Source organism: Elephas maximus, chromosome 20, assembly GCF_024166365.1.
Source record: "Elephas maximus indicus isolate mEleMax1 chromosome 20, mEleMax1 primary haplotype, whole genome shotgun sequence".
In the NCBI taxonomy this organism is placed as follows: domain Eukaryota; kingdom Metazoa; phylum Chordata; class Mammalia; order Proboscidea; family Elephantidae; genus Elephas; species Elephas maximus.
This window is the reverse complement of record NC_064838.1, coordinates 46,428,410-46,452,240: the sequence shown is the minus strand read 5'-3', so window position 1 is coordinate 46,452,240 and position 23,831 is coordinate 46,428,410. Positions and strand designations below refer to the sequence as shown.

At 43.7% G+C, this 23,831-nt stretch overlaps 2 protein-coding genes across 2 annotated transcripts in view; one reads left to right on the top strand and one right to left on the bottom strand.

Annotated features, from left to right (window-relative positions):
* Positions 1-6,274, bottom strand: part of TRAK1 (trafficking kinesin protein 1) — a 230,128-nt gene extending 223,854 nt beyond the window's left edge. Inside the window, exon 1 of the mRNA XM_049862211.1 lies at positions 6,199-6,274. The gene's annotated coding sequence lies outside the window, so the exon portion shown is untranslated. The remainder of the gene's footprint in view (positions 1-6,198) is intronic.
* ULK4 (unc-51 like kinase 4) overlaps positions 5,171-23,831 on the top strand; it is a 710,695-nt gene continuing 692,034 nt past the window's right edge. The window contains exon 1 of the mRNA XM_049862196.1: positions 5,171-5,194. The gene's annotated coding sequence lies outside the window, so the exon portion shown is untranslated. The remainder of the gene's footprint in view (positions 5,195-23,831) is intronic.

Sequence of the window (23,831 nt, the reverse complement as noted above, 5' to 3'; positions counted from 1 at the left end):
GAACCCTGCACTCTATTCTTTACCAAGGGAATTGCTGAGCTAACACCAAAAAGTTCAGGCTTGTGCTACACACCTCACGCTGAGCTCCCAAATCCTCCTTTCCAGGGTTCCTTTGCCCTGAGGGTTACTTACGGGGGCAAGTTTGAGAAGCATCAATATAATCCATTTTGCTGTCTGAGACACTGAGGCCAAAGGCAGTGAGCGGCCGCCTGAGAAGTCACCATTTGTTAGTCCTCATCATAGGGATTTACACAGCTTCTCAGAAAAGCTACGACCGCTAAACAGGTGAGGCTGGAGGCACTCCTTCCCAGACTGCTAAGCCAGAAGCCCAAACAAGGATTTTAAGAGCTAGTAGTTCCACCCCCAAGGAGTCCTAGCAGCACAGTGGTTAAGCGCTTGGCTGCCATCCTAAAGGTCGGCAGTTCAAACTCACCAGCCGCTCCACGGGAAAAAGCTGTAGCATTCTGCTTCCGTAAAAGATTCCAGCCTGGAAACCTTATGGGGCAGTTCTACTCTATTCACAGGGTCACTATGAGTCAGAACTAACTCAAAGGTTTTTAGTACCACCCCTGTTCCACCCTCTTCCACCTCAGAAGCATGCTTGACAAACACAAAATTAAATGAGCTTCTCACTGAATGATAATACCACACAGCCCTTCATAAAACACAAGCCAAAATCTTTCTTTAAGTAGCTGCACATCATTTGGTATTATACGTAGCTCAGAGACATCCAGGTTTATACATAAATATGCTATTATTTACTGTCTCTTCACTAAAACTTTGAACCTTTCAACAATGAAATCGGCTTCCATTTGGATACACCTTAATAAGATGGCAAATCAGAATAGGGAACATTTGTTCAGAAAGAAGGACGAACCAGAAAACCAATTCCACAATGTGTCTCTATCCAAACCAAAAAACCAACCAACTGTTGCCATCGAGTCGATTCCGACTCAGTGATCTTACAGGACACAGTAGAACTGACCTGCAGGGTTTTCAAGGAGTGCCTGGTGGATCCAAACTGCTAACCTTTTGGTTAGCAGCCGTAGCACTTATGCACTATGGCACCAGGGTTTCCTATCTCTATCCACTAGACGCTAATCCTGCTAGTAAAGAAAACCTAACAGCCCATGTGAGCCCGGGGATTTGGTGGAGCCCATTCTCTCCCTAACAGATCCATCTTCTTCTTTTTTTGGACATTTTACTATGGTTTAGGTAAAAGTTTACAGAGCAAATTAGTTTCCCGTTCAACAATTTATCCACAGCTTGTTTCATGACATTGGTTGCAAACTCCTCAATGTATCAGCACTCTTCACCCCTCCTCCCTGGGTTCCCGATATCCATTCACCCAGCTTTCCTGCCCCTACGGTCCTTCTGAACTTTGCTTTTGGACAAATGCTGTCCTTTAGGTCTCATATAGTTGATTGCTCTGAGGTGTACATTCCTCACTGGGGTTATTGTTCATTTTATAGGCCTGTCTATCATATGACTATAATGTGATCTACAGGAGTGATTTCAGTTCCAAGTTTGAAGGGTGTCTAAGGGTCATAGTCTTGGGGGTCCCACCAGTCTCTATCTGACCAGTAAATCTGGTCTTAAGGGTCTGAATTTCATTCTACATTCTCTCCCACAACATTTCCATCTTCTAAAAGGGGCACCCCTTTCTCCTCCCCACAAAAATCATGGTGCTTACCAAATACAGATGAGCCAAGTATATCTGGGTCCATTTTCAAAACCAAAAGCCACAGAATTGTGATACATTTGAAGAAGCTGGTCTTTGTAAAACATCATCCTCAAGTTTATCAAACTGCCTACCAGTGTTAAACTGCACACACACAAGAGCAATTTAATCTCTGCAAACCTTAGTGGAAGTCCCTAGGTGCCACAAACGGTTAACCTATCAACTACTAGCTAAAAGGTCGGCAGTTCGAATCCACTCAAAGGCCTCTGAAGACAGGCCTGGTGATCTGTTTTGGAAAGGTCAGAGCTTCCAAAACCCTATGAAGCAGTTCTACTCGGCACACATGGGATCACCACAAGTCGGAATGACTCCACAGCAACCAACGAGGACAATAAACCTCCGTGAGTTTAAAGGAACTCTTCACCCTCCGACGCCCTTCTCACTGACCCCCTGAAGGGGCAAAACGGAACTGCTCCTCGTAGGAGCAGTGGCCGCCTGCCTGTCAGGGTGCGTGACCTCCTCGGCTATTTCTGGTGAACGATCACACATACGAAGACTGACAGATGATGGAGCAGAGAAAACCCAAGGTCTGCTCACCGCCCTAGGAGCATGTGGTCAAGATGAGGAACCCAGATGGTTAACTCAAAAGTCATCTAACAATTAGAGACCCACAGCGTGCAGGGTCAGAGGCAGGGGTTCAGCAGGCACCCACAGATACAAAGTCCACACTGGACAACAAACAATAAGATGCTCTCATTTTGAAAACTGAAGTTGTAGGAAGTCCTTTTTATGTGAACAATGCACTATTTTTGATGTTCTTTATTTCAAATAGCAGTCCCTAGGTGATACAAACGGTTAAATGATTGGCTACTAACCAAAAGGTTGGAGGTTTGAATCCACTCCGAGGCGCCTGAGAAGAAAGGCTTGGAGATCTACTCCTGAAAGGTCCCAGCCTTGAAAACCCTATGGAGCACTTCAGCTGTGACACACATGGAGTTGCCATGAGTCGGAATTGATTCGACAGCATTTATTTGGTTTTTTGGTTTTTATTTCAAATACAGAAAACATATCATTTGACTTGACCCTCACAATAAATCTACAGGGATGATAATTATTATAGAATGTCTGCTTTATTATCCCTCATGGGGGGTAAAAGAGGTTACTAAGTCTCAAACCTAGTCATGCTGGAATGAGACCTGAAAACCTTCCCAGGTCAGTCGGTCAAACCTCTATAGGCACGTCATTTAAAATATTGTCTCTTGACTTAATGGTCTGACTGAGACGAGAAGGACCCCAGGGGTCATGGTCCCCAGACCTTTTGTTAGCCCAAGACTGAAGCCATTCCCAAAGCCAGCTCTTCAGACAGGGATTGGACTAGACCGTAAGACAGAAAATGATACTGGTGAGGAGTGAGCTTTTTGGTTCAAGCAGACACATGAGACTATGTGGGCAGCTCCCATCTGGAGCAGAGATGAGAAGGCTGAGGGGACAGGAGCTGGCTGAATGGACACCGGGAATACAGGAGTGTGCCGTGTCTTTAGGCGCAGAGCAACTAGGAGTAGATAGAAAGGTATATATGAATTTTTGTATGAGAGACTGGCTTGATTTGTAAACTTTCACTCAAAGAACAATAAAAAAAAAAAAGTACAATTAAAATACTGTCTCTTTAATCCTTACAACACTCTAGTGAGGTTTTTTCTTTTGCTGTTGGGGTGTGGGAGCCACAAAGAGGGGAAAGCTAGGTCAGAGAGGGTAAGTAACAGCCTAAGGTTACGCAGCAGTAAGGACAGGACTTGGAATTTGAATCCAGGTTTCCCACTCCAAGGCCACACTACCACCACCCATTGCTGTTGATTTGATTCCGACTCATAGCGACCCTACAGGACAGAACAGAACGGCCCCATAGGGTTTCCAAGGAGCAGCTGGTGGATTCAAACTGCTGACCTTTTGGTTAGGAGCCAATCTCTTAACCACTGCGCCCCCAGGGCTCCACTCTAAGACCAGTGTCCTTTTAAACACAAGAGAGGCAGAGAGAGAAGAAGCAAAAGCAACACAGCCAGAGTGGAGACACCCTCAGCAGAGAGCTGGGGATGGGAAACCAAATCCCACAGGTCCCTGGAGCATCAAACAGGAAACAGCTAGCTCTGCGGCCAAGCTGAAACCCAACTCTTGCCAAACCTGCTGCACCCAGACCTGGGCTTTCTAGTCCAGCTCAGCACTCCACAGAGTCGGGCTTTGCACTTGTCTGGGTACCTCTGTGATAAAGCTGGGGTCAGAGATCAAAGAGCACACAGATGTGACCTTTCCAAACCAAGAGAGAGAAAAAGGCACCATCTGTCACCTCAGCTCCAACCTGTCATCCACTCAAACCTGGGAGACCCTCTCCAGTGAAGAGCTACTCCAGAGCTGATCACCCCAATTATTACTAGCTCAAGTCTGGCTACAGCCACTCTGTAGACAATCTGACCACCTCCTTCTCTGCTCCTCTTGTAGGTGAAAATTGGAAAGGACGCCAGAACTAGCTTGTTTCTCTGTGGTGTCTGTCACACCTGCCACAGATAACCAAAGGAAGCTCCAGGAAAGGTGCCTGCCCTGGACACATACACGCAGATAACATTGACATTTACGCATTCCTGTTTGAAGCAAATAAAATTCTGATGAAGCATATTAGGGTAAAAAATAAGAATCTTAAACATTCAGACTTAGGAGACGCTCAAAGCAGACTTCGATTTTAGAGTTTGAGCAATAGCCTGGAAGGGTACAGGGATGCTTAACGGGTAGGGCAGCCGGCTTTTGACATTTGCTTCCCTAAACACAACTTGGAAACCCCGGTGGCATAGAGGTTAAATGCTACCGCTGCTAACCAAAAGTTCCACAGTTTGAATCCACCAGGCGCTCCTTGGAAACTGGATGGGGCACTTCTATTCTGTCCTAAAAAAAACCCAAAAAAACCCACTGTCCTATAGGGTCACTAAAGTCGAAACCGACTCGACCGCAATGAGTTTGGTTTGCCTTTTTCAAACACAACTTTACAAAAGAAGAAACCATCTTTTTTTTTAAAACCTGCAAACGGCTGACCTTGGAGATTAGAAAAGAATTTGAAAACTCATGTTAAAAAGTGACAAAGTGAGTTTGTTAACTCTCAGGACAGAAACGAAAGCTCTGAACAAACGCGCTTAATGGAATTTACATTAAGTTTTGAGGGTGAGCGGGAATCGGGTGCTGTCCCGTGGTCCGGCTCGGCTGAGCCTGGGGCTCTTTGAAGGTCGCCTCACTGTCACCTCCGGGTGCCGGAGCCCGGAATCCAGACCACGCAGCGTGGCCGACACGAAGCCCGGTGGGCACCTTCCAGAGCCCCCGAAGGCCTCCAGCAGGTGCGGCGGGTCGGGACGGAGGGGACTGCCCCGCAGAGTCCCGGCGCCCGGCCTCTCCCGCCGCCACCACAACACGCGCGGATACTCCCGGAACCCGTGTCGTTCCCCACCCCCCGAGCCCGATGCGCCGGCTGCACGGGTAAGTGGACCCCCGGCTTACCCGCGAAAGGCTTATGGAGCGCGGCCCCGGGGCTAGGCGCGGGCTCCTTCCCTTGCAGGAGCGATCCGGGGCCTCAGACGCGGGGCTGCCGGACTCTCGACTCAACCGGCCTCCTCCCCCTCGTCTTCGGCCCGGCCCCAGCTGCCCGGCGGCTCCGGTTCCCTCCGCTGTGGCCGGGCGGGCAGCGCTAGGGCGCACGCAGCGAGGCGAGGCTCCGGAGCTGCCTCCTTCTGCTGCCCACTCGCCGGCCTGCGCTCCTGGGTTTGAGCTGCAGGACTCGGGGGTCGTCGGGGGCGCTCGGGACTCTCGGGGGCGCTCCGGCTCCGCTCGGGCTGCCCCCGCACCGCCCTCCCGCGCTGGGCCCCTCTCGGAGGGGCGCCTCACTCCCAGCGCGCGGGCGTCACGGGCGCGGGGCGCGCGGAGGCGGTGGCCGGCTGGGCCGGGGGCTGGTGGGCGGGGGCGCTGCTGCGGACTCGGGCGGTGATGTGGGCGCCGCGCCGCGGCCTCTCGCCATGGCTTCCTGGCGGGCGGGCCGGTTCGCACCTCCCCTTCGCGCTGCCGTCACCGCCCGACGCGCGCCGAGCCCTCCCCTTCCCCGGCCCCACCCGCAGCCCCGCGCCGCCACCTGCAAGCTGCCCTCCAGGGTTCCCGCCGGGCGCGTCCTTTCCGCCCGGAGCCGCGCTTCTGCTATACCTTCCGCAGCCGCCCACGGCCCGCTCTTGAGTTCTTACCGGCGCTGCCGGCCACCACTAAATACTTGAATCTGGAAAAGATTACCACACCCTTTGCCGCGCGCTTATTCTAACACTTCGGGATTCCGGTCCTAGTCAGTCTAAAGGGAGGGTGGGACTCCCCGTCCCTTGGAGCGGGAGTTGTTTGCAGTGAACGCGGTGGAAGTCCAGGGGTGCGGTTCCCGCGGGGCAGTCCCTCTCCTAGGAAAGTGCGGGAGGGCGCAGCGGAGGGGTCGGGTAGTGTGGAGGTACCTGGACGTGCAGTCTGAACAAAATGCCACCAAATGTTGGGAGGTGGTGATCAGGAAACGATCCAGGAAGTAATCGCTCACAGGCCACTCTTATGCAAATAGCTTGTGGACGGCTTAGTGGGGAACAACCCACATTAGATCATTTCCAGTTGCAGATTCTGGGTCTACTTCTTCGGCCTCGTCTCTGCTTCAAGGTCATAGAGAACTGGGACGACTTGGAGAAGGCTCTGATGATAATCAAAGATGCAAGGAAAGTAAATCCTACAAAACATGGTTTCAGATACTAGAAGAGAACTTGAAAAGATGATCAAGTATGTAGTAAAGATCAGTTCAGGCAAGAATCATCAATGAATGCTAACCCTAGAGGAGATTCTACTGGGGAGCAGGTATTTGCATGGGTACCTCTCAGATACAGATGGCTTATTAGTAGCAAGGAAGCAGCCAGACAAACTCTTGACTAGGTGATCACAATTAATGTCACCAATGGGGGCAGATGGATATCCTTGCCCTCAGGGTACATCACCTATGCAATATGTTGTTGTGCCCTGGAGTTGGTTCCGACTCATAGCGACCCTATGCACAACAGAATGAAGCACTGCCCTGTCCTACTCCATCCTCACAATCCTTGCTATGCTTGAGCCCATAGTTGCAGCCACTGTGTCAATCCACCTCGTTGAGGATCTTCCTCTTTTCCGATGACACTGTACTCTGCCAAGCATGATGTCCTTCTCCAGGGACTGATCCCTCCTGAAAACGTGTCCAAAGTATGTAAGAAGCAGTCTTGCCATCCTTGCCTCTAAGGAGCATTCTGGTTGTACTTCTTCTAAGACAGATTTGTTCTTTCTTTTGGCAGTCCATGGTATATTCAATATTCTTCACCAACACCACCATTCAAAGGCGTCAACTCTTCTTTGGTCTTCCTTATTCATTGTCCAGCTTTCACACGCATATGATGTGATTGAAAATACCATGGCTTGGGTCAGGCGCGCCTTAGTTTTCAGGATGACATCTCTGCTCTTCAACACCTTGAAGAGGTCCTTTGCAGCAGATTTGCCCAATGCAATGCGTTTTTTGATTTCTTGACTGCTGATTCCATGGCTGTTGATTGTGGATCTAAGTAAAATGAAATCCTCAACAACTTCAATCTTTTCTCCGTTTAGCATGATGTTGCTCATTGGTCCAGTTATGAGGATTTTTGTTTTCTTTATGTTGAGGTGTAATCCACACTGAGGGCTGTGGTCTTTGATCTTCATTAGTAAGTGCTTCAAGTCCTCTTCACTTTCAGCAAGCAGGGCTGTGTCGTCTGCATAACGCAGGTTGTTAATGAGTCTTCCTCCAATCTTGATGCCCCGTTCTTCTTCCTATAGTCCAGCTTCTCATATTATTTGTTCAGCATACACATTAAATAGGTATGGTGAAAGAATACAACCCTGACGCACACCTTTCCTGACTTTAAACAAATCAGTATCCCTTGTTCTGTCCAAACAACTGCCTCTTGATCTATGTAAAGGTTCCTCATGAGCACAATTAAGTGTTCTGGAATTCCCATTCTTCGCACTGTTATCCATAGTTTGTTATAATCCACACAGTCAAACGCCTTTGCATAATCAGTAAAACACAGGTAAACATCCTTCTGGTATTCTCTGCTTTTAGCCAGGATCCATCTGACATCAGCAATGATATCTCTGGCTCCACGTCCTCTTCTGAAACCGGCCTGAATTTCTGGCAGTTCGCTGTCGATATACTGCTGCAGCCATTTTTGAATGATCTTCAGCAAAATTGTGCTTATGTGTGATGTTAGTGATATTGTTCGATAATTTCTGCATTCGGTTGGATCACCTTTCTTGGGAATAGGCATAAATATGGATCTCTTCCAATCAGTTGGCCAGGAAGCTGTCTTCCACATTTCTTGGCATAGATGAGTGAGCACCTCCAGCGCTGCATCTGTTTGTAGAAACATCTCAAATGATATTCCATCAATTCCTGGAGCCTTGTTTTTCGCCAATGCCTTCAGAGCAGCTTGGACTTCTTCCTTCAGTACCATCGGTTCCTGATCATATGCCACCTCTTGAAATGGTTGAACATCGACTAATTCTTTTTGGTATAACGACTCTGTGTATTCCTTCCATCTTCTTTTGATGCTTCCTGCATCATTTAATATTTTCCCCATGGAAACTTTCACTATTGCAACTCGAGGCTTGAATTTTTTTTTCATTTCTTTCAGCTTGAGAAACGCCGAGTGTGTTCTTCCCTTTTGGTTTTCCATTTCCAGCTCTTTGCACATGTCATTATAATACTTTATTTTGTCTTCTCGAGAGGCCCTTTGAAATCTTCTGTTCAGTTCTTTTACTTCATGAATTCTTCCTTTTGCTTTAGCTGCTCGACACTCAAGAGCAAGTTTCAGAGTCTCCTCTGACATCCATCTTGGTCTTTTCTTTCTTTCCTGTCTTTTCAGTGACCTCTTGCTTTCTTCATGGTTGATGTCCTTGATGTCATTCCACAACTCATCTGGTCTTTGGTCACTAGTGTTCAATGCGTCAAATCTATTCTTCAGATGGTCTCTAAATTCAGGTGGGATATATTCAAGGTCATATTTTGGCTCTCATGGACTTGCTCTGATTTTCTTCACTTTCAGCTTGAACTTGCATATGAGCAATTGATGGTCTGTTCCACAGTCGTCCCCTGGCCTTGTTCTGACTGATGATATTGAGCTTTTCGATTGTCTGTTTCCACAGATGTAGTCAATTTGATTTCTGTGTGTTCTATATGGCGAGGTCCATGTGTATAAAAAAAAAAAAAACTTTATGTTGGTGAAAGAAGGTGTTTGCAATGAAGAAGTCGTTGGTATTGCAAAATTCTATCATTCGATCTCTGGCATTGTTTCTGTCACCAAGGCCATATTTTCCAACTATTGATCCTTGTTCTTTGTTTCCAACTTTCGCATTCCAACCACCAGTAATTATCAATGCATCTTGATTGCATGTTCGATCAATTTCAGACTGTAGCAGCTGATAAAAATCTTCTATTTCTTCATCTTTGGCCCTAGTGGTTGGTGCGTAAATTTGGATGATAGTTGTATAAACTGGTCTTCCTTGTAGGTGTATGGATATTATCCTATCACTGCCAGCATTGTACTTCAGGATAGATCTTGAAACGTTCTTTTTGATGATGAATGCAACACCATTCCTCTTCGAGTTGTCATTCCCAGCAGAGTAGACTATATGATTGTCCGATTCAAAATGGCCAATACCAGTGCATTTCAGCTCACTAATGCCTAGGATATTGATGTTTATGCATTCCATTTCATTTTTGACAATTTCCGATTTTCCTAGATTCATACTTCGTACATTCCAGGTTCCGATTATTAATGGATGTTTGCAGCTGTTTCTTCTCATTTTGAGTCGTGCCACATCAGCAAATGAAGGTCCCGAAGCTTTACTCCATCCACGTCACTAAGGTCGACTCCACTTTGAGGAGGCAGCTCTTCCCCAGTCATCTTTTGAGTGCCTTCCAGCCTGGGCAGCTCATCTTCCAGCACTATATCAGACAATGTTCCGCTGCTATTCATAAGGTTTTCACCGGGTAATGCTTTTCAGAAGTAGACTGCTGGGTCCTTCTTCCTAGTCTGTCTTAGTCTGGAAGCTCAGCTGAAACCTGTCCTCCGCTGGTGACCCTGCTGGTACCTGAATACCGGTGGCATAGCTTCCAGCATCACGGCAACACACAAGCCCCCACAGTACGACAAACTGACAGACACGTCTATGCAATATAACTGTGGAGAATTCATAGCCGGAATCTAATGATGAAACACCAGACAAACCTAAAATGAGCAACATCTATTAAAAAGAGGGAGGAACTCTATTCTTTAAAATGTCAATGTCATAAAAGACAAAAGAAGTCTTGGGGGATGCTCCAGATTAAAAGGGGCTAAAGGGTCATGACAACTAAGCGTGAAACCTGGTCCTAGGCTGGATCCTGTACTGGAGGGCAGAACATGCTATAAAAGAATGTTCCAGCGACAAAATTGGACTCCATATGGCAGATGAGAATGAAGTATTGGATCAATGTTAAATGTATTATGTATAGTTATGTACAAGAATATCCTTCTTCTTTTGAAATGCACACTGAAGTATCATGAAGGAGTAAAACTTTACTAATGTATACAACTTCAAATGATTTAGAAAAAAAATTTGTTGATAGAAAAAAATGATAATGCAGCTGAGGTAAAATATTAACAGTGAATCTGGTTACAGTGTGTATAGGCATTTTTATACTATTATTGGAATGTTTATGTACATTTGAAATTATCACCAAATAAAAAAGTTTTCTAAAATCATCAAGGGGGTGATGGGAGAAAGGTAGGTGTTGTTATAAAGAGCCCACACAAGAGATCCTTGTAGTTTTGGTACTATTAAGTATCTTGACTGTGGTTGTGGATACAAAAACCTTACACAGGTGATAACATTTTATAGGACTTCACACACACACACACACACACACACACAAATACAAGTAAAACCAGGTAAATCTGTATCAAATAGATGGGTTGTATCAATGTCAATATCCTAGTTGTGATCTCATACCATAGTTTTGCAAAATGTTATCCTTGGGGGAAAGTGGGCAGAGTGTATTGTTTCTTATAACTGAATGTAAATCTATAATAATCTCAGTAACCAATTCAGTTTAAAAAACCATCAAGTATATGCCAGGTTTGTACATAAATGAGCATGCTTCCTGGAATTATGCAAAAGCAAATGTGTTGGACCTGTCTCATAGGAGTTTAGAGTAGATATGAATCTGTTACCAACAATGAGATTTTGTTTCGTTTTAAGAAAAAAAAAAAAAACTGTTTAAAGTACAACTGACAGAGATCACATTCCTTCCAGTTCTGTAATTTAAAAATCCAAGCTGGTAGCAAGTGGCCATCTAAGATGCATCAACTGGTCTCAACGCACCTAGAGCAAAGAAGGATGAAGAACACCAAAGACACAAGGTAATTATGAGCCCAAAAGATAGAAAGGGCAACATAAATCAGAGACTACATCAGCCTGAGACCAGAAGAACTAGATGGTGACCAGCTATAACCGATAACTGCCCTGACAGGGAAGATAACAGAGAATCCCTGGTGGAGCAGGGGAACAGGGGGATGCAGACCTCAAATTCTGGTAAAAAAGACCAGACTTAATGGTCTGACTGAGACTAGAAGGACCCCAGAGGTCATGGTCCCTGGACCTTCTGTTAGCCCAAGACAGGAACCATTCCCAAAGCCAACTCTTCAGACAGGGACTGTACTGGACTATAAGACAGAAAATGATACTGGTGAGGAGTGAGCTTCTTGGCTCAAGTAGACATATGAGATTATGTGGGCAGCTCCTGCCTAGAGGGGAGATGAGAAGGCAGAGGGGGACAGAAGCTGGCTGAATGGACACAGGAAATACAGGGTGAAGAGGAGGAGCGTGCTGTCTCATTAGGAGGATAGCAACTAGGAGTACATAGCATGGTGTATATAAATTTTTGTGTGAGAGACTGACTTGATTTGTAAACTTTCACTTAAACCACACACATGCACACACAAAAAAATCCTAGCTGGGTGATCTTTGAGCTCGTTTTGTTCAACCTTCTCATTTTCAGGAAACTGTGGGCAGAAAAGTGGTGCATGACCAGAGGAGCATCAAATTAGTGGTAGACCAGGACTACCAACTCCTTTCTGCGGAATATACCCAATGCTCTTTGCACCTTTCCCAGCTGCCTGCCACTGTCTATACCCGTGACCATCAGCCAAGGTTGGACCAGCATTCTGAAGTCACTCATTCATCCATTTTGAGTCTCTGACCATGGCCTCGTAGGAGCAGGTCCTGACATTTGGTTTCCAGCATCAGATGACAGACATGTGGATCCTGTTCCTGAGGGAGAGTGGCTGGTTTCCTGCTCCCACTTGCAGCTTGAGGAAGCAGGTGGCAGGTGGAGCCCCTCAAGTGAATGCCCCAGCTATGGGCTATGGCAGGCTGCCCCAAGTTCAGCTACTTGGAGCTGATGCTGACCTGCTGCGGCTTCTGGAAGACAAGGCTACAGGAACTCGGGAGGGAAGCAGACTGGGTACACATAAAAGAAAATAGTAATTGCCGTGGTAGGTTCCAGCCTCATCCAGTATCACGCAGAGGTCTCTGCACCAGTAGCTACCCTGCTGGCATAGTGGTTAAGAGTTTGATAGCTAACCAAAAGGTCAGCAGTTCAAATCCGCCAGGTGCTCCTTGAAAACCCTATGCAGCAGTTCTACTCTGTCCTATAGGGTCACTAGGAGTCAGAATCAACTCAACAGCAATGGGTTTTTTTTTAATATCCAAAGTATTCTATCCTTGTGCAAATCAAATCAACATATGTTTATTGATATTTCCCAGTCTCCAAATTAGAAACTATGGGAAAATGCAAAGAAGAATATCTGATCCCTGCCCTCAAAAAATTCAAAATACGGCCAAAGACCCAAGATGGAAATGTAGAAAATGACCCAACAAAAGGAATATCCTAGCTGTCTTATCCTAGGTTCTCTAAAGGAGTAAAACCAATGAAGTGTACAGGTAAAGGTATATTCAGAGAGTTTTATTTCAAGAAAACGGCTCATGCAATTGCAGAGGCTGGCAAATCCCAAATCCATGGGTCAGGTGGAAGGCTGGCGGCATCGTCTCACTCACATGGTAGCAGCAACTGACCAACCCAAAATCTTCAGCTCAAAAGGCAGGCTGCTGGCTCACGTCCCAAGTACCGGAGGTAAGACGATGACCAGGCAAATGTAGTATTAAATGAAGGATCCAGAGAAAGCAAGCTTTGCCAGAACATCCATATGTATTGGATATAGGCCAGATCCCCAAGGAAAGGCTACTTTCAACTGATTGACTGCTCACATCAGATCGCGTAATAGAGAAAGATTACATTGTTGTTCTTATATGCCACGGACTTGGTTCCAACTCCTAGTGACACTATGTACACTACGTACAACAGAACAAAAACTGCTCAGTCTTGCGCCATCCATCCTCACAGTCATTGCTATGTTTGAGCCCGTTGTTGCAACCACTGTGTCAATCCATCTTGTTGAGGGTCTTCTTTTTAGCTGCCCCTCCAGGGACTGGTCTCTTATGTTAAAATTTCCAAAGTACGTGAGACAAAGTCTTGCCATCCGCACTTCTAAGGAGAATTCTGGTTGTACTTCTTCAAAGACAGATTTGTTCATTCTTTTGGCAGTCCATGGTATATTCATGTTTTTCACCAACAACATAATTCAAAAGCATCAATTCTTCTTTAGTCTTCCCTATTCATTGTCCAGCTTTCACATGCATATGGGGCAACTGAAAATACCAAGGCTTGGGTCAGGTGCACCTTAGTCCTCAGAGTGACATCTTTACTTTTTAACACTTTAAAGAGGTCTTTTGCAGCAGATTTGCCTAATGCAATTCATCCTTTGATTTCTTGACTGCTACTTCCAAGTTGAAAGTGAAGAAAATTAGAACAAGTCCGTGGGAGCCTAAGTACAACCTAGAGTATATCCCACATGAATTTAGAGATCATCTCAAGAATAGATTTGACACATTGAATACTAATGACCAAAGACCAGACAAGTTGTGGAATGACATCAAGGACATCATACGTGGAGAAAGCAAGAGGTCATTAAAAAGACCGGGGAAAAAAAAAATGAATGTCAGAAAAGACTCTGAATCTTGCTCTTGAACATTGAGTAGCTAAAGAAAAGGGAAGAACTGATGAAGTAAAAGAGCTGAACAGAAGATTTCAAAGGGTGGCTCAAGAAGACAAAGTAAAGTATTATTACGACATGTGCAAAGACCTGGAGATAGAAAACCAAAAGGGAAGAACATGCTCAGTGTTTCTCGAGCTGAAAGATCTGAAGAAGGCATTAGAGCCTTGAGTTGCAATGTTCAAGGATTCTATGGGGAAAAAACTAAACGACGCAGGAAGCATCAAAAGAATATGGAAGGAATACTCAGAGTCACTATTCCAAAAAGAATTGGTAGACATTCAACCATTTCAGGAGGTACCATTTGATCAGGAACCGATGGTACTGAAGGAAGAAGTCCAAGCTGCGCTGAAGACATTGGCGAAAAACAAAGTTCCAGGAATTGATGGAATACCAACTGAGATGTTTTAGCAAATGGATGCAGCACTGGAAATGCTCACTCATCTATGCCAAGAAATTCGGAAGACAGCTACCTGGCCAACCAACTGGAAGAGATCCATGGTTATGTCTGTTTCTAAGAAAGGTGATCCAACTGAATGTGGAAATTCGTGAACAATATCATTAATATCACACAAAAGTAAGATTTTGCTGAAGATCATTCAAAATTGGTTGCAGCAATACATAAACAGGGAACTGCTAGAATTCAAGCCAGATTCAGAAGAGGATGTGAAACCAGGGATATCATTGCTGAAGTCTGATAGATCCTGGCTGAAAGCAGAGAACGCCAGAAAAACGTTTATCTGTGTTTTATTGACTATGCAGAGGCATTTGACTGTATGGATCATAAGAAATTATGAATAACATTGCAAAGAACGGGAATTCCAGAACACTTATTGTGCTCATGAGCAACCTGTACACACATCAAGAGGCAATTGTTTGAACAGAACGACGGGACAGTAGGTGGTTCAAACTCAGGAAAGGTGTGTGTCAGGGTTGTATCCTTTCATCATACCTATTCAATCTGTATGCTGAGCAAATAATCCAAGAAGGTGGGCTATATGAAGAAGAACTCAGCATCAGGATTGGAGGAAGACTCATTAACAACCTGTGTTATGCAGATGGCACAACCTTGCTTGCTGAAAGTGAAGGGGACTTGAAGTGCTTACTGATGAAGATCAAAGACCACAGCCTTCAGTATGGATTAGATCTGAACATAAAGAAAACAAAAATCCTCACAACTAGACCTATAAGTAGCATCATGATAAAGAGAGAAAAGATTGAAGTTGTCAAGAATTTCATTTTACTTGGATCCATAATCAACACACACAGAAGCAGCAGTCAGGAAATCAAAAGACGCGTTGCATTTGGGCAAATCTGCTGCAACAACCTCTATAAAGTGCTGAAAAGCAAAGATGTCACCTTGAAGACTAAGGTGTACCTGACCCAAGCCATGGTGTTTTCAGTTGCCTCATATGTATGTGAAAGCTGGACAACGAGTAAGGAAGACCGAAGAAGAATTGACACCTTTGAATTGTGGTGTTGGTGAAGAATATTGAACATACTACGGACTGCCAAAAGGACCAACAAATCTGTCTTGGAGGAAGTACAACCAGAATGCTCCTTGGAAGCAAAAATGGCAACACTACATCTCACATCCTTTGGACTTGTTATCAGGGAGGGATCCGTCCCTGGAGAAGGACATCATGCTTGGTAAAATAGAGGATCGGTGAAAAAGAGGAAGACCCTCAAAGAGATGTACTGACACAGTGGCTACAACAATGGGCTCAAGCATAACAACGATTGTGAGGATGGCACAAGACTGAGCAATGTTTTATTTTGTTGCACATAGGGTCGCTATGAATTGGAGCCCACTCAACAGTACCTAACAACAACTTCCATGGGCATTGATTGTGGATCCAAGTAAAATGAAATCCTTGGCAACTTCAATCTTTTCTCCATTTATCATGATGTTGTTTATTGGTTCATTTGTGAGGATTTTCATTTTCTCAATGTTGAGGTGTATCCATACTGTAGTAGTCTTTGATCTTTATCGGTAAGTGCTTCAAGTATTCTTCGCTTTCAGCAAGCAAGGTTGTGTCATCTCCATAACACAGGTTGTTAATGAGTCTTCCTCCAATCCTGATGCTGAGTTCTTCTTCATATAGTCCAGTTTCTCAGATTATTTGCTCAGCACACAGACTGAATACATATAGTGAAAAGGTACAACCCTGGTGCAAGCTTTCCTGATTTTAAATCATGCAGTGTCCCCTTGTTCTGTTCAAATGACTGCCTCTTGGTCTATTTACACGTTTCTCATGAGCACAATTAAGTGTTCTGGAATTCCCATTCATCACAATATTATCCATAATTTGTTATGATCCACATGGTCGAATACCTTTGCGTAGTCAATAAAAGACAGGTAAACCTCTTTCTGGTATTCTCTGCTTTCAGCCAAGAACCATCTGACATCAGCAAGATATCCCCGGTTCCATGCCCTCTTCTGAATCTGGCTTGGATTTCTGGCAGTTCCCTCTTGATGTGTCCCTGAAACCGTTTTTAAGCATCTTCAGCAAAATTTTACTTGTGTGTGATGTTGTTGTTGTTAGGTGCTGTTAAGTCGATTCTGACTCATAGTGACCTTACGCACAACAGAACGAAACACTGCCCGGTCCTGCACCATTGTCACAATTATTTCTGTGCTTGAGCCCATTGTGACCATTGTAATCCATCTGATTGAGGATCTTCCTCTTTTTTGCTGATACATGTAGAAATTCCTTTACCAAGCATGATGTCCTTCTCCAGGGACTGATCCCTCCTTATAACATGTCCAAAGGATATAAGACGTAGTTTCGCCATCCTTGCTTCTAAGGAGCATTCTGGTTGTACTTCCTTCAAGACAGATTTGTTCATCCTTTTGGCAGTCCATGGTATATCCAATATTCTTTACCAACACCACAATTCAAAGGTTTCAATTCTCTGTCTTCCTTATTCATTGTCCAGGTTTCACATACATATGAGGCAATTGAAAACACCATGGCTTGGATCAGGCGCACTTTAGTCTTGAAGGTGACATCTTTGCTTTTCAACACTTGAAGAGGTCTTTGCAGCAGATTTGCCCAATGCAATGCATCTTTTAATTTCTTGACTGCTGCTTCTGTGGGTGTCGATTGTGGATCCAAGTAAAATGAAATCCTTGACAACTTCAATCTTTTCTCTCTTTATCATGATGTTTATTGGTCCAGTTGTGAGGATTTTTGTTTTCTTTATGTTGAGGTGTAATCCATACTGGAAACTGTAGTCTTAAATCTTCATCTGTAAGTGCTTCAAGTCCTTTTCACTTTCAGCAAGCAAGGTTGTCTCATCTGCATAACACAGGTTGCAAATGAGTCTTCCTCCGAACCTGATACCTCGTTCTTCTTCATATAGTCCAGCTTCTCAGATTATTAGCTCAGCAGACAGATTGAATAGGTATGGTGAAAGGATCCAACCCAGACGCACACCTTTCCTGACTCTAAACCATGCGGTATCCCCTTGTTCTCTTCGGATAACTGCCTCTTGATACATGTAGAAATTCCTTATGAACATAGTTACATGTTCCAGAATTCCCATTCTCCACAATGTTATCCATAATTTGTTATGATCCACACAGTCGAGTGCCTTAGCATAGTCAATAAAACAAAGGTAAACATCTTTCCGGTATTCTCTGCTGTCAGCCAGGATCCATCTGATATCAGCAATGATATCCCTGGTTCCATGTCCTCTTCTAAATCTGGCTTTAATTTTTGGAAGTTCCCTGTTGATACACTGCTGCAGCTGCTTTTGAATGATCTTCAGCAAAATTTTGCTTGCATGTGATATTAATGATATTGTTCGATAATTTCCACATTCAGTTGGATCACCTTTCTTTGGAATGGGTGCAAATATGAATCTCTTCCAGTTGGTGGGCGAGGTAGCTGCCTTCCAAATTTCTTGGAAGAGATGAGTGAGTACTTTCAGTGCTGCTTCTGTTTGTTGAAATATCTCCATCAATTCCTGGAGCCTTGTTTTTTGCCAAATCTTCACAGCAGCTTGGACTTCCTCCTTCAGTACCATCGGTTCTTGATCATATTCTACCTCCTGAAATGGTTGAACGTTGACCATTGCTTTTGGTACAGTGATTCTGTGTATTCCTTCCACATTCTTTTTTTTTTAATAATTTTTACTGTGCTTTAAGTGAAAGTTTACAAATAAAGTCAGTCTCTCACACAAAAACCCATACACACCTTGCTACACACTCCCAATTACTCTCCCCCTCATGAGACAGCCCGCTCTCTACTCTCTCTTTTCATGTCCATTTCACCAGCTTCTAACCCCCTCCACCTTCTCATCCTTCCATATTCTTTTGCTGCTTCCTGCATTGTTCAATATTTTGCCCATAGAATCCTTCAAAGCTGCAACTCAAGGCTTGAATTTTTTCTTCACTCCTTTCAACTTGAGAAATGCTGAGTGTGTTCTTCCATTTTGGCTTTCTAACTCCATGTCTTTGCACATCTCAATATAATACTTAATTTTGTGTTCTTGAGCTGCACTTTGAATTCTTCAGTTCTTTTACTTCATCATTTCTTCCATTTGCTTTAGCTACTCTATGTTCTTGGTGGCATGAGGTTCCCTGTCTTTCTGCTCACTTCGCTTTTATGTCTCAATTGATTCAAGATACAACCTAATCTTGTAGATTGAGTCTTGCCTTGTTAACATAACTGCCTCTAATCCTGCCTCACTAACATCATAGACGTAGGATTTAAAACACATAGAAAATCACATCAGATGACAAAATGGTGAACAATCTCATAATACTGGGAATATGGCCTAGCCAAGTTGACACACATTTTGGGGGGACACAATTCAGTCCATAACAGCAGCTGATCATGGGGATGATGCAGGACTTGGTAGTCTTTCATTCTGTTGTGCATGGAGTCACCATGAGTTTGGGGCCAACTCAAAGGCAGCTAAAACGGCAACAACAGCCCCTTGATCCTTTGGAGTGCTGTCAGTTCAGAGTAAACTGATGCTTTATTTGTAATAATTGGTCCATTTCCAACATGTCTATGAAATGAATAGAAAACACTTTTCCTTTCTTTTACCCACATACTAAAGTGTAAGACTGTCTGAGAATATTGGTTTTAATTAACCTTCAGTTATGCAACCTTACTCTCTATCAACTGAATTTTTGAGGCCCACTTAAGTTATGCTGGGGTTTTAGCATAATAGTTAAGTATTGCTGGTTGCAGTAATGGTGTGGAGGTGGTAGCCATGGGAGTTAGGTCTCCCCGGCTGGCCCTGCAGTGGCCTCGTCTTCTCAGACCCTCTATAGCTACTGGCTGTTCTTGATCATCCACGTGAGTCCATCCTCCAAACGGGGGCTAGAATGAAGAATCAGGAGGGGAGCATATCCTTTGAACCCAGGGTCCTTGTGCTGAGAAGCTCCTAAACCAGGGGAAGATTGATAATCATGGCCTTCCTCCAGAGCCAACAGAGAGAGAGAGAGAGCTTTTTCCTGGAGCTGGCACTCTGAATGTGGACTTCTAGACTGTGGGAGAATAAATTTCTCCTTGTTAAGGCCATCTACTTGTAGTATTTCTGTTACAGCACCACTAGGTGACTGAGACAGTTGCAGGTCGACCACTGTGCTCCATTGGGTTCTCATTGGCTAATTCTCTACGTAGTCTATCTTTTTTTCTTCAGTTCCTTCTGCTTGAGAAATTCCAAGTGTGTTTTCCCGTTTTAGTTTTCTAACTCCAGGTCTTTGCACATTTCATTATAATACTTTGTCTTCCCAAGCTGCTATTTGAAATCTTCTGTTCAGCTCTTTTACATGATATTTCTTTCCTTCACTTTAGCTACTCTACATTCAAGAGTAAGTTCAGAGTCTCTTCTAACATCTATTTTGGTCTTTTCTTTCTTTCCTCTCTTTTTAATGTCCTTTTGCTTTCTTCTTATATGATATCCTTGATGTCATGCCAAAACTTGTCTGGTCTTTGGTCATTAGTGTTCAGTGTGTCAAATCTATTCTTGAGTTGGTCTCTAAATTCAGGTAGAATATATTCAGGGTCGTACTTTGGCTCTCATGGACTTGTTCTAATTTTCTTTAGCTTCAACTTGAACTTGGATATGAGTAATCGATGGCTTGTTCTGAAGTCGGCCCCTGGCCTTGTTCTGACTGATGATACTGAGCTTCTCGTATGTCCACTATGCGAGGATAACTCCAGACAATTTACCAGGCATGCATCACCAGTGGGAGCCCTGTGAGGGTCTCCAAAAGCAACTTGGACAGAAGCGGGTACCTCACTTGACAGCTTCGCCAGCCAGGTGGAAGAAACTATCAGGAAGCATTCATTGACAAGGGTCTGCGGATATTTTCATTACATTATTTCTGTCAATTTGTTATTTGAAACAAAGTAAGAAATAAGTAGAATTTTTTTTTCTGGTGCTGTTCCATTAAATGACGCCACTGACACCATCTGCCCAGGTGCAAAAATATCAACGTCTAATCCTATCTGCTCAGTGCAACAACCTGGAAGCTTGGAGAAATTGCAGACCTTGTCCAAGAAGTCCTCAACCAATGACCGGTAAGAGTTAGTGTATAAATACCCCAGTTCTCTTGTCCCTCAAGGCAAAGCATATACATTTGTTGTTGTTAGGTGCCCTTCAAGTTGGTTCCAACTGACAGCAACCCTGTGTACAACAGAATGAAACAGTCCCCGGTCCCGTGCCATCCTCACAATCATTATTCTTGAGCCCATTATTGCAGCCACTGTGTCAGTTCATCTCACTGAGGGTCTTTCTCTCTTTGTCTGACCCTCTATATTAGCAAGCTTGATGTCCTTCTCCGGGGATTAATCCCTCCTGACAACATGTCCAAAGTATGTAAGATGTAGTCTCGCTATTCTTGCTTTTAAGGAGTACTCTGGTTGTACTTCTTCCAAGACAGATTTGTTCGTTCTTTTGGCAGTCCATAGTATATTCAATATTCTTCGCCAACATCGCAACTCAAAGGCATCAATTCTTCTTCAGTCTTCCTTATTCATCATCTAGCTCTCGCGTGCACATGAGGTGATTGAAAACACCATGGCTTGGGTCAGACACACCTTAGTATTCAATGTGACATCTTTGTTTTTGTTTTTAACACTTTAAAGAGATCCCTTGCTGCAGATTTGTCTAATGCAATGCATCTTTTGATTTCTTGACTGCTGCTTCCACGGGTATTGATTGTGGATCCAAGTAAATGAAATCCTTGAAAACTTTGGTCTTTTCTCCATTTCTCATGATGTTGCTTAGGAGTTGTGAGGAGTTTTGGTTTTTTTGTGTGTGTGTGTTGAGGTGTAATCCGTACTGAAGGCTATAGTCTGATCTTCATCAGTAAGTGCTTCAAGTCCTCTTCACTTTCAGCCAGCAAGCCTGTATCATTTGCATAACACAGGTTGTTAATAAGTCTTCCTCCAATCCTGATGCTCTGTTCTTCTTCTTACAGTCCAGCTCCTGGAATTATTTGTTCAGGATACAGATAGAATAGGTATGGTGAAAGGACACAACCCTGACACACACCTTTTCTTGCTTTAAACCACACAGTACCCCCTTGTTCTGTTCAAACAACTGCCTCTTGATGTATGTACAGGTTCCTCACGAGCACAATTAAGTGTTCTGTAATTCCCATTCTTCACAATGTTATCTGTAATTTGCAACAATCCACACAGTCGAATGCCTTTGCATAGTCAATAAAACACAGGTAAGCATCTTTCTGGTATTCTCTGCCTTCAGCCATATACATAAAGCATATACATAAAGCTCCCAAATTGTTCCATATGATTAACCCTTGGTTGCCCTCAGCGGTGATTTGCCTCGTAAAACACAGTTCACTGGTTGCCATCCTTTCCCTGTCTCACTTCTCTGCTCTCCTGCCATTGTTTCCTGGGATCACCTCCCAAATAATTTTCTTGCATATCTCAGGGCATGCTTTTAGGGGAACCCAAACTAAGACACCTACCCTGCCATTACTATTATGCTTCTTGGTCAGTGTTTAGTTTAGTATTAGTCTATGTTGAGGAGGCCTTGTGTGCAATGGTTAAGCTCTTGGCTGGCAACAAAATCTTGGTGGTTCCAGCCTACCAGTGGCTCCTTCGGTGAAGGACATGATGACCAGTAAAGATTACAGCCTGTATAAAAAAAAAGCACCAACAGCAAAAGACAAAATAAATAAATGTGACCTCATAGAAGTTCAAAACTTTTATCAAGAGGTTTTATTGAAAAAGTGAAAAGACAAGCTACTGACTGGGAGAATATCTTTGGAAACCATATATCCGAAAATAATCCAATTACTAAAATATGTATAAAACTTTGACAACTTAACAACAAAAAGACAAGTAACCCAATCATAAAATGGGAAAAGGACTTGAACATACATTTCACCGAAGGGGACATTCAAATGGACATCAAAAACATGAAAAGATACTTAGTGTCACTAGTCATTAGAGAAATGCAAATCAAAATCACTATGAGATCCATTTCAGTCCCACTAGAATGGCTAAGATAAAAAACAAACAAACAGAAAATAGCAAATGTTGGCCAGAATGTTGGGAAATTGGAACCCTTATCCATTGCTGGTAGAAATATAAAACGGCACAGCCGTTGTGGAAAACAGTGTGGCAGTTCCTTGAAAAACTAAAAATAGAGCTACCATATGACCCAGCAATTCTATTCCTAGGTATATATCCAGACTTAAAAGCAGAGACTCAAAAAGAGACTTGTACACCAGTGTTAATTGCAGCACTATTCACAATAGCTAAAAGGTAGAAACAACCTAAATGTCCATCAACGGATAAATGGATAAACGAATGTGGTACATACATACAACGGACTACTACTTAGTCATAAAGATAAATGAAGTCTTGATACATGCTACAGAATAGATGGAGCTAGGAGACATTATGTTGTGCGAAATGGGCTAATCGCAAAAGGACAAATATTATATGACCTCATTTATATAAAAAGACAAGAAAAGTCAAATGTATACAGAGCAAAATTTACTAGTGGTTACAGGGATGGGAGGAAGTGGGAGAAGGGGGGTTAACAGCAATAGAAAAATCGCGTTGGTTAAAGTAGGGTTGCACAGCCAATTATTGTGCTTGCTGTCAATAAGCTGTACACCTGTAAAAAGCTGAAGTGGCAAAAGTTGTGTGATAGATATATTTACGACAATGACAAAAAGAAAGAGAGCTGCTGAGGCTGCTTATGTACAAACATCTCATTGGATTTGGCTCCTTTGTTTGGAGGTTTAAGGTTGCGGTTTCATGGAACATCCCAGTTAATTGGCCTAATAATATGTTTAGTGCTTTTGTTCTACCTCCTAGTTCATTGTGTAGTTCCATGGGCCTTAAAAGCTTGCAAACAGCCAACCAAGGCACAACAATTTGTCTTTATTCACCTGGAGCAGCAGAGGAGGAGGAAGAGTCAGGAATAGGTGGAGGAAATGGAATGTGTGGCTAATTGCCTCCATGAACAACTACCTACTTTGCCATGAGACCAGAAGAACTGGATGGTGCCTGGCTACCATTACTGAACATTTTGATCAAAGATTCCATAGAAGAATTCTGATCAAAAGGGGAAAAATACAGAACAGAATTTCAAATTCTCATGGACTGTAGACTTTTTGGAGCCATAGTAGATAGATGAACCCATGGAACTATTGCCCTGAGATAATCTTTAAACCTCAAACCAAAAATATCCCATGGGAAAAAAAAAAAAAAATCCCATGAAGTTATCTTAAAATGGAACAATAGTTTAGCTTAACTAGTGGAAAGGTCTGCCTTGAACAGTTCTCTTTTAAGAACTATCTGTATGGGATTAAATTGACCATAGTGACTCAAAAGATTAGATAGGAAGCTTGGGGGGCAGTAAGTTTATGTTAATCGGTGAGG